Raw genomic sequence first — 11,599 nt, forward strand, 5'->3', positions numbered from 1 at the left:
AAAGAAAATCAAAGCAGAACACAGATCCCATCTGATCAGTATCTCAATCCCTAACAAGCCAATCACTAATCAGTTATCCAGCACAAAATTCTATTTTCCATTGATGTCAATCAACAACAAATAAACCAACTTTCCATGATCAGCAAAACCAGAACACGATCATTTCAAGCACTAACATCTACAATTAATCCATGAAACAAGGCACAACTTTTACAATCTCATAAAGTGATCCAATATATCAAAACCCATAAGAAAAGCTAAAGACCCATCGAAATCTATACATCAGTGAGCAATCGGTACCTGAAACTGTAGCAGCCAAGCCCATGCTTAACTCCGCACTTGAATTGCCCCACATAGCAGCTACCATCAGAGCAAGCTTGCACTCCACCCATGGCTCTGCCCGCCGAGCCACTCCCCGGCATAGCTATCCCCATTATAGAACCGATACATCCCGAACCCATGCCGCAGTCCCTGGCGGTATTGTCCCCTGTATCGACTCCCCCTCGCCCAGCTCTCGACCCCATACCCGTCATACTTCCCATCAACCCAATCCCCTTCATACCTCCCCTTCCCGAAAAAGCTATACACCCCGCTCCCATTACACTTCCCCTGGTGGAACTCCCCCTCATACACATCCCCATTGCCGTAAAATTCCACTCCTTCCCTCACTATCCTCCCAATCCTACCCCTCCCCTTCCTCAAAATCCTATCTTCATCGCCGATAAACCACTGGACTGAGCCACTCCGCCTAGCGGCGCGGCCAAAGATGAAAACTTTCCACAGGAGGATGATCACGGATGCGACGGCGACGGCGCCCGAGGCGAGGAGGAGGTTCCCGGAGGAAAAAACTCTCTGATGAAGAAGATGAAGAGGAGGAGGAGGATGAGGATGAGGAGGAAGAGAGGAGGAACGGGGTGGAGGAAAGGGAGGGGCGGGCAGCGGGGGGGGTCGGGTGGGCTTCTCGTCGTCCGGGTCCTCTTCCGCCAAGGTTGAGAGGCTGTGGGGGTAGGAGCGGAGGGTGGGGGAACGGAGGAGAGAGGAAGTCCGAGCTAGCATCGCCCCCGGGCTCCTTTGGCCTTCCATGGCTTCTCTTCTCTTCTCTCCCACCACCCTTAGCTACTCTTCTCTCTAAGAGGAGGAGAGTGTGGAGAGGGAGGAGTCATGAGAGGAAGGAGAAGAGAACTAGAGAAGGTTAAAGGGAAGAGAGAGAGAGAGAGAGAGAGAGAGGAGAGAGAAGGGACACAAACTACTTTGGGGAGGGGAGGGACGGGATAGAGAGAGATTTCATAACAGATCAAAGGGCAGGGGAGCGTCTGTCAACGGCCGGATTTTATTTGGACCGGGGTGGGAGCCTTAGGGCTCGAGAAAGTGACCGTCGACTTCGAATCCGACGGTCGGCGTGTGGTCGTTGGTTTCTTTCGTTTTTGTTGTTTTGGGGCGGGATGACTGGGGAAGGGGGGGGTTTGGTTTCCCTTGGAGTCATCGCCCTCGCGTTTGGAATTTTGGGTGGAAGGATGATGATGGGAGGGTTTTCTGACCGTTGGATCTGTTTGGATTTTAGATGCGGCTTCCTCGGATCTGGAACGGGGTCCATCACGTGCAAGATGTGTGCACGGGGAGTTTTGGCAGTGCGATGAACAGTTTTTCTGAATGTGCGCATAGAGAAACTATGCGAACTCGGATCTGCCATACTGTTTGGAATTGAGATGGAGCATGCAAGGTCTAGCCCAAAGTTTGATTCATGTTATGACCAAATCAAGGTCAGACTAGCTCATTTCATCTTAAATAAAGTCGAGCCGCTTGCAGATATCTCAATAATAGATACAGTAAAAACATGAAGCTTCTCCGATGTTTCAGCTAATTTCTACTATTAAATTTAATATTATAAATTAATATATTTTTTTTATATGTAGGGGTGATCAACGACTTAATAAGTATGTGATATTAATTTTTAATATTTTTTTATGTAGTGTTTATAAAAATTTGAAGAGAATAGAATTTGTGACCATTCAAATTTGAAGTTAGATAGAAACTTACACTATTGCAGACGAAATTCAAAGCCTATGAATATTTTGGTGATCTATTTTTCCACCCACCCTAGTTAAGTTAATTGATCTCCAACATATTTTTTTTAAATTTTACCTGTTTTATTTTACAATATTTCATATTTTAATGAAATGATGATGGATATTTTTATTTATTTCTAAAAAAAATAATATAAAAGATAAAATTTTATCTACTAAGAATAATTAAAATATTATATAATATATAAAATAATTTTTATTTTTATTTAGAGGTTTGTGCTTAATCAAGCACTATATGAACTATTAGGTTAGAGTGATGAAAAAAAAAAAATTTGTGCATATGTATTATGCACGAAATGTATGTGTCACATATGATGATTGACTTATGTATGAGATCAGATAAAAAAATTATTATTTTACACTGTTGTTTGAATTCGTATATGAGCCAATTACCACGTGCGCGTTCTGCACCGTGCGCGCGGTGCACAAAGATTTCTTGCGATGAAAATAGAAGCCGTTTCTCCCGTATAGAAAACTTTATGCAGTCGCCTGAAAATAAGATATCAGCGGGGTTAGGCTATTCTGCACGTACGGACGAACGGTATGATGTGAAAAGGGTTTGGGGAGATGGGGTGATGGTGGCCGTTAGATTGGATGGTGAGTCGAAGGTTGGACGAGGGGAGGGGACGTGGGTTCGAAAGGTCACGTGGCAGAGATCGGAAGTTGGGAGGCACGTGGGAGAGAGACGTGAGGTGGTAAGTGGAGCCAACCCCGAGATGTGGATTTGGTCTAAAGCTGCGGTTGAATCCACCAAAAAGCTCGAGCAACAGCAAGTGACCCGAGAACCGCTGTGCCTACCCCAGCACGTTTACACATCCTCCATCACTCCAGTTTTATATATATATATATATATATATATATATATATATATATATATATAATATATATATATATATATATATAATGAATTAATTGCTTAAAATGAGAGTAAATAAATCCAAAAAAGTCAAAAAAATATTAAAAAATTACTATAAAAGACGTATAGAAGAGTTTCATAGTATAAATTCATATGATTAGCCATATAGCTCGCCATTCAGTTTGTATCACTATTAGTTATCTTATGGCTATGCAATATCTTAATAAAAGATAAAGTACACATCATTTGCAGCAATGATATATAAGTATATAAATATTGGTATGTGTGAGAAGTGATTCAAAAATCATCTGACAATTGCCAATGAATCTCTCTCTAGATGTATGTTAGAAGCATTCAACTTTTGTGTAGCATAAATCAATTCTTCTCATGTAGCTTGCGTAATTCGATCAATGATATAGTAGTATCAAAAATCTTGATATCATTGGTAGCTAAAAACATCCTATTAGCATCTCTCATTACAAAACATGCTTTTCCAAAAGCATCTCAATATCAAAATTCACATCGGTATGGTTGGAGGGTGGTGGTTCCTAAAAAAATAGCAATACAATATGACACAAAAACTGCTAAAAGAGCCATAGATTTCTCCCCTTCTCAAAGATCCAGCTAAAATAGACGTTTAAACAACCTCCTTGGCTAATGTAATAGCTTTGGGCTGAGGGGACGTCTTGTACCCACCATCACTCCTTCAGAACCAGGATCCTCTTGCTAGCAGGCTGCACCATAAAGTGTTGTACAACTCTCTATGACCTCTAGCAAACAATGAGTGCCACGTATGGCATTGTACGTGCTGGTGGATCATCTTATCCAACGATTGTTCATCTTCTAGTGACGGTCTTTGAGGGTTATACAGCACTCTACAATGTTGTACGGCTGCTGTGCAGCCCATGCACCGTGAAGCATCGATTCTCCTTTCTTTTCGACAGAGGCTACCCTATCTCCCAAGTGAATAGCTTCTAGCAGCACATGTTGCACATGAAACGCTCTAAAAGTTTCCTTTTAGCTTGTAGCAATCAGCTAATAAGTTAAGTTGTATTTGATAGCTAGCAATCTATTCAAATTGCTCTCGATTTAATATGATAAATTGAATTATTATATTTAGTATGCTTTTGGATGGTAATTCAATTTTTTTCATTGAAAGTAATCTGGATTGTTTTGGAGAAGAATGACTATCCAGATTATCATTTTTTGGACAATATTATAATAAAAATTTTGAACAAAATTATTCTTCAAAAAAATTACATAAAATCCATTATCCAACCCTCCCCCCTACCCAAGAGCAGCTTAACACATTTGGAGGCCTAAAACTAAATACTAAAATATGATTTTTTAAATTAAAATTTATATAAATTCTTTACTAAAATTTTATTTTTCTAGCTTTTTGAGATGCAAAATTTTTAATTAAATTTTTATAGTCACGTTCTTCTAACATTTCTTTTTCAATTGATAATATAACCAATCCATTTAATCTTTCTTGAGATATTGTTGATCTTAAATAAGATTTTATTAATTTTAATTTTTTTTTTTTTTTTGCTGTAGCAACACTTACTGGAATTGTTAATATTATTCTAAAAGCAATATATGCATTTGGAAAAAAGTTGAGTCGTCTTATATGATTGAGTATGTTCATTGAATTGTTATCTTCTACTTGTATATTTTTTTTAAAAAAAATTTAGCTCTGAAAATAAATCTAAACCATTAATATCAGAGTAGTTATTATATTTTGAGGAACATTCAAGATTAGGACAATATTCTTTCAAACTATCATTGTCTAATGACTTCAATTTTTTATCACTAAATAGAAAATCAAAAATATTTTTATATATCTTAAATTGTTCTAATCTATTTTGGAGTGAAAAAATTGCTTGATATACTATATATAAAAAATAATCAATTCTAAATGATTCTTCAAGAGATTTTATTGTTTTATTGTCAACATCCTCGTCAAATTATTTCTTTCTATAAATGATACACTTATCATCAAATTTAGGTTCTATTTTCATTTCAGATGTAATTTTTTTAGAAGAAATTATAGCGGACACAAATTCATCTTTTCTATATATATTTTTTTTAAAAATATTTTAATTATTCTATAGCAATATCAATATGTATATCTTTTGATTATAAACTTTTGCTAACTAAATTAACAGCAAATAATATATCATACCAAATAGTCATGCCCAATAAAAACTCAAAATTTTCAAGCTTATATGTTGCTAAGCAATTAGTTTCACTTTTAGTTTTAAGATCTTCACTAATTTCTACTAATTTCAATAAAGCATCTCTTATTTATGGAGTTTGAAATTTTATTGCTTTAACACTCTTAATACGACTTTTTCAATGTATTTGTGATAAGGATTTAAGAGTTAGACCGAAAATATTATCTTGTAAAATTTTTCATCATTTAGTAAAAAAAAATAGTAAATATATACATTGTACCATTCCAAAAAATGATATAATTTTAATACAAAACTAGCAATGTCACAAAGTACTAAATTTAGACTGTGACAACCACATAGTGTATAAAAGGATCTAAAATTTATATCTAAAAGTCCTTTTTGTACTCCTTGCTGTTTGTCCTTCATATTAGATCCATTATCATTTTCCTATCTTCTTAAATTATTAATATCAAGTCTAATATATTTTATTTCATCCATAATGACATCAAAAAAATCTTTTTCGGTTGTATCATCTACTTTTAAGAACTCAAAAAAAAATTTCATAATTTTGATTGGATTTAATGAAATATCTACACATCACAATATAAAAGATATTTACTCCTAATAACTTGTATCTGGAGTGCAATCAAGTATTATTGCAAAATATTTTGTTTCTATAATTTTTTAATAATTTTATTTTTAATTTCACTTGCTAACAAATTTATCAATTCATTTTGTACATTATGTCCAAGATATTGAGTATGAATTTTATTATCTTTAATACGTTGAATATGTTCTTACATCATCAGATCAAATTCTGTAATTATTTCAATTAGATTTAAAATTTTTTATTATTTTCTTGATAAATTTTTATATTTTTTTCATAAAAAGTCAAATTATTCTTACCAAGAATTTTTACTACAGCAAGAATTCTTAATAATACTTTTTTTCAATATTCTTCATCTTTATTTATTTATTCTTAAATATTTTTATCAATTATTTTATTTTTCAACAATATCATTTCTAAATCAATTCATAAACTCATATTAATAATATGCTCATTACTCATCTCATGACTCTTAAGCTTAGCACTAAAGTTTCTCTAATCTCTAGTGCCAACATTAGCTAGTTTACTCATACTAGAAACAGAATTAAATAATTTATAATAAAAATAAAATATTCTAAGTTTTTTGAATAAACCAACCATCTTCTTTCATGCTTTTCTCCATTTGCCAACTTTTGAATATTGTATATAGTAGAAAAATATCTTGAGAATTCATCTTTAGAAAAATCTATATCATCAATTCTAATTGAATTTTTTTCTACTAATAAATCTCTCAAATTTGTATCAATATTTGTCCATTGACTTGGATCATAAATATTTTTAGAAATACAATCATTTAAATTAACAGATTGGTTCTCTTCACCATGACTTTGAGGATCATTTTGAATCTCTTCATTAATTTTTTCTTGTTCTAATATTTCATTATCATCTAACTCTAAAAGATTATTAACTTGTTCGTTTAAGAAATATTTATCAATATTTTTTGATTTATTATTTTTATTATTTGTAAAAAATTTATCAAAAGATTTTTTTTGAGATTGTATTAAACTTTCAATTCTTCTTTTTTTTTTTGAAGCTTTGAATAATCAGATTCATATTTTCAAGTTGATATATTTAAATTATTATTATGAATTATCAAAAAAATTTAACTATTATAATTATTTTATATTATTTAAATAGCTAAAACAAGATCAATAATCAAAATTTCTAATTCAATGAATCAAGTATTAAATAAAATAGAGACAATATATAATAATATAATATAAATTTTAAATTAAATAAAAAATATATAAAAATTAGAATAATAGTATCCGATTATTGAATGCTGATTGTAAATAAAATAAATAATCAATTAATTTATATTATCCGATTGTTGAATGCTATTGTACGAGAGTGCAAACTGCAGAAAATATGAGTTAGAGTTATTATCAAAAAGAAGAGTAAAGAGAATAATAAAAGAAGAATTAAAAAATAGATACTATAAATTAATTTTTTTTTTTTTGTAAAAAAGGAGAATTGTATTAATCTAGAGAAAAAATGGATAATCCTGCTGAACTTACAAAAATAGAATGATCCAAACTACAAAATATCAAACACTTCTCAACTCCAACCCTAATCAGTTTTGAGAATTTATAAACCTTCCGAAAGAGTACAAAAGCAGATAACAAAAAAAATTCAAAAACTGAATAAGATTCTATATTTTTGTGGAGCTGTATATGCTGTGTAAAATATGAATTATTAACAATATTTCTGTCAAAGCATAAGAAAACAACCTATTTTTATAAAAGAAATGACCGTTGGTGCCTTAGCGAACTAGATCGGTAATTGGCCAATATTAATGAAGCAGGCCGCCCGCCGTCCGACTCTCTTTTTTTTTTTCCACACTACCGCGCACAGTAATCGCCTACAGTCTGCCGCGTATTTTGGTCTGGGAAATGCAAAAAAAAAAAGAACCGATGGACCTTTCATCTTCCACTCTTCCTTGCCATCGGTGACCGACCGATCGACCGTCGATGACCGCTCAGCCGCTTAGGGCCTCAGGTGAGCGGCACTGTTCATCTTCTCATGAGCCGAGTGTGGGGGGACCTAGGGGCAGGGGCCTTTCGAAAAATAAAAAAAAAAGGCCGTCCACCGTCGTACTGCTCGCGGAGACCTTCGATCCTTGGAAGAGTTTGATGCGTGGCACCGGCACCTTTCATCTTCTTACGGGCCAAGCAGGGGGGCCTGGGGCGCGTGGGCTTTCTAGAAAACAAAAAAAAGGGATCGTCCATTATCGCGCTGCTCGCGGAGACCTTCGATCCTTCCGTGACCCATCTTCCTCACCACCGATGATCGACCGACCGCACGCTCAGTTGTTCTTCCTTGTCCTAGCACTATTCATCTTCTCACGGGTCAAGCGGGGCATCGAGGCCGCCTGGGGCCTGGGGGCGGGAGCCTAAGGCAAAGGCTTCGATGGCCTTGCCCTTCAGTCGCCCTTGCCTCTACCCCCTCCACATGCACCCGCATCCCGCAACTCGTCCATTTTCCTTGGTTTACTTGCAGCTCTTCTTGTCCCCAACCACCTCACATGGCTCCTCCATGCTCGTCTCTACCATCTTTATGGTTCCACATGTGCCTGCTCCCTTCTCACTCCCCCAGTGCCCACAGTTCCCCACATCTTTCGATCGGCCACTTCTTTATGCCACTACAACACCTACATTACTCCTGTTACTTCTCATCAGGAAAAAAGAAAAGCATCCGGATAAAATTATTGAGAGTATTTTTGAAATTTGATTTCACATTACTGATAATCTGATTGTCATATCAAATATGTTAATCAAGATTTTCAATAATTGTACTGTAACATTATCTGTGTGTATCAAATAGAGTAATATCAATATTATTGATAATTTAACGATGAAAATATAGTAATATCAATATTACTGATAATTTAATGATGACAATTTATTCTAAAAACAATCTATTTTATTTTTTAAAATTGTCTAACGATGTACCAAACGCAAATCTTAGAGATGTTCCACTATCCATTGGACTCTTGCTCACGGCAAACCTATCATAATTTGGCTCCAACTTGTTATCTCCGGCAAGTTTCAGTGCCTCATGGATCGCCCAATCCTGCATTTGTATGATGAAGGGGCTCGATGAACTTTTGGGCTCTGATATGAATCGGCTCCGCCATACAGTTCGTGTACAATACTTGAGCAGGCCTTTTGCTCCCGCACTAAAAAAGACCCATCAGTATTAGTTTTGAAAGGAAGATTTTGGGCTTCCCACCTCACTAGCTATTGCTCTTTCATAGGACCTGCAAAGGTTTCGCCCTCCTCAACATAATCATGTGCCATAACCCATTCTCTCCTTCGAAACTACATACTGATATAGATGTCTTTTAAATAGACATTTTGTTCCCATCCCTCTCTAAAACACACATATTGTTTTTTTGTTTTATTTCAATTATTTTCTAACAATGATTAGAGGCAATTATTATGATGCTAAAATAAAATAATGTAGACATAGGCTTTTATTTGAAAATTATTTTTTTTACTTTGTTATAACAGCTAATAGCAATTTGAACCCATAACAACTTCAATGATATAACATCTTTTTCTTTATTCGTTTGCATTTTCTATTCTTTGGTAGCTAGTAACCTAGAATGCAAATGGTTCAAACTGTTTATGAGTAGCTTGGGCTCAGACTCATCAATGGTTCATCTGAGCTCAACTTAATTAGAAAATGAGCCGAGCTAAAAATACAGTTCAGAGCTTAGCTCATTAACAAGCTAAGCTTGAACATCTACGTTGTTTGGATATCCTGAAAAGGTCCAGTTCAACTCAACAAGACATTGCCAAGTCGAGCTTGAAGATTAAATTATGTTGAACTTGTCTCGAGCCAAGCTGGAATAGGTTTTTTATTTTCCAAGCCAGAGTGCTCGGCTCATATTTGCACCCTTGGTAACCATAGGCACCACTTACGCCTTTCTTTAAAAAAAACATAAGGCTGAGTTGGTATAGAGGAGATCCCTTGGATAAAGTGGCATATAATACTGTTGTGTGTTGACGCTATGATGAAAGACAGGAGAAGGCCAAGATCAACAACACTTGGACATCTGAAAAAATGAAAATGGATGGCTTTTCCCCAACATGAACACCACCCCCCCTTCTTTTCCTTATTGATGATTAATGATCAAATTCGTCCATGATTGAAGCTTATTGGCTCACATTGGATTCAAGACAAATGACTCATAACTAATATAATATTCAGGTGGATGTAATCAAGAAAAAGAAACAATCAAACAAGTCCCTTTTTTCTATTGTTATATATAGAAAGAAACGGCCCAATAAAATGCCACGGCTTGTGTTAGTGCAGGCCGATCTCCCAGGCCTCAATCACCGATTCCATCGTTCATGTTGCCGCCGGTCCAATAACTAACTCGTTCGTCAACAGAGAATACCAAGAAGAGGATGGACTGAGCTCTTGTCGCGGCTCAGAGAGAGAGAGACAACCAAGCCGAAACCAGACGAACAAGATGCCCGCCGGCTGAGAACCTCAACCCCCCGGCCTGAGCGGTTGACCGTAAGCCCGAAAAAAAGAAAGAAAACAAAGCTAAGTGAGAAAAATTTGCCCAAATAAAAGCACCATCGTTCTCCGGAGGTTCTCTCTTTCTAAAAGGAATAGATGGATCAGAAATTTAGATCCTATTTGACTTAAACTTTTAGAATGACAGAAAATATTTTCTGACTCTCAGAAAGTGCTTTAGAATGATACAGTAATATTTGATAAAAATACTGAAAAACTATTTTAATTTTATCAGAAAATTGAAAAGATTTATTTATAAAAAATTATATTTTAATTTTTTTTAAAAAATATTTTTTTGATCAATATCAAAAAATTATTTTATTTTTTTAAAATAATTTTTTATAAAAATTTTATTTTTTAAAAATTTTATTGGTTAAAAATTTTATTTTTAAAAATTTTAAAAAAACTACTGTCAACGATAATTTTTACTGTCAACGCCAATTTTAAATAGGATCTTAGCATTCTAGATATACAGTACATTTTATTGTTGGTTGGACATCCAGATTGTACCAAGTTTAGAGAAAAGTTGCAATCAGGTGAAGTGATAAGACATCAGCAGGAACATGACACATTGAATTCATACCAACAAGGAGATGCTTGAATTCTCCGTGCGTGACAGAGGACGAAATGCACCTGATAAGATAAAGGATAACTTAATTAAGTTTTAAATATTAACATTTTAAAATCAAATATCCACTTAGTATAAATATCCATCGCTGCAAATGAGGGGTTGTGGGCTGGCGAACTGATAAAAGGCCAATAGCTTAAGGTTGGCGAGTAAGCTTAGTGAGACCAAGCCTCAATTAGGAAGAGTTTGCTGGGTCAAGAAAGGCACCAATTAATGGATAAATTTAATTAGGGCGTTGTGAGAATTGAAAAATTGGGGAATATGTTCACCTCTTCTTTTATAGTACTAGAATTTCTTTGATAAACAATTGTTGGAGCCCCACTTTATTGTTATAGATTTTAATCAATTGCGGAGAAAAAAGAAATTCCTTCAACCAAAATTACTAACTTTTTTAAAAAATTAAAAAATAAAATTAGATAAAATAATGTCTAGATCTTTTTTTCTTAATAAATAATAAAACAACTTGGTTATTTATCTTTATTTATACTAATGAGGTCTATGCTTGTATAATTCTAATTAAATTTTTTTTCTAGCTAAAAAGATATTAAAGCTTTATTGAAATAAAGATGATGAGTGAAAAAAAAAAAAATCACGAAAGGGCTAGGGTCCTATGGAAGATAGATCTCTACTTAATCAACTTTATCTTCAGTTGCATAGCCTAATTCTTCGTAGAAGAAATTTTTGTTTTGACTAGCTCTTTTTAAGACCTAAATGATA

At 34.4% G+C, this 11,599-nt stretch overlaps 1 pseudogene; it reads right to left on the reverse strand.

Moving 5' to 3' along the window:
* Positions 1–166: 166 nt before the first annotated feature.
* On the reverse strand, positions 167–1,249 carry LOC140859174 (uncharacterized; annotated as a pseudogene).
* Positions 1,250–11,599: the final 10,350 nt, after the last annotated feature.

This window comes from Elaeis guineensis, chromosome 7, assembly GCF_000442705.2.
Source record: "Elaeis guineensis isolate ETL-2024a chromosome 7, EG11, whole genome shotgun sequence".
Lineage (NCBI taxonomy): Eukaryota > Viridiplantae > Streptophyta > Magnoliopsida > Arecales > Arecaceae > Elaeis > Elaeis guineensis.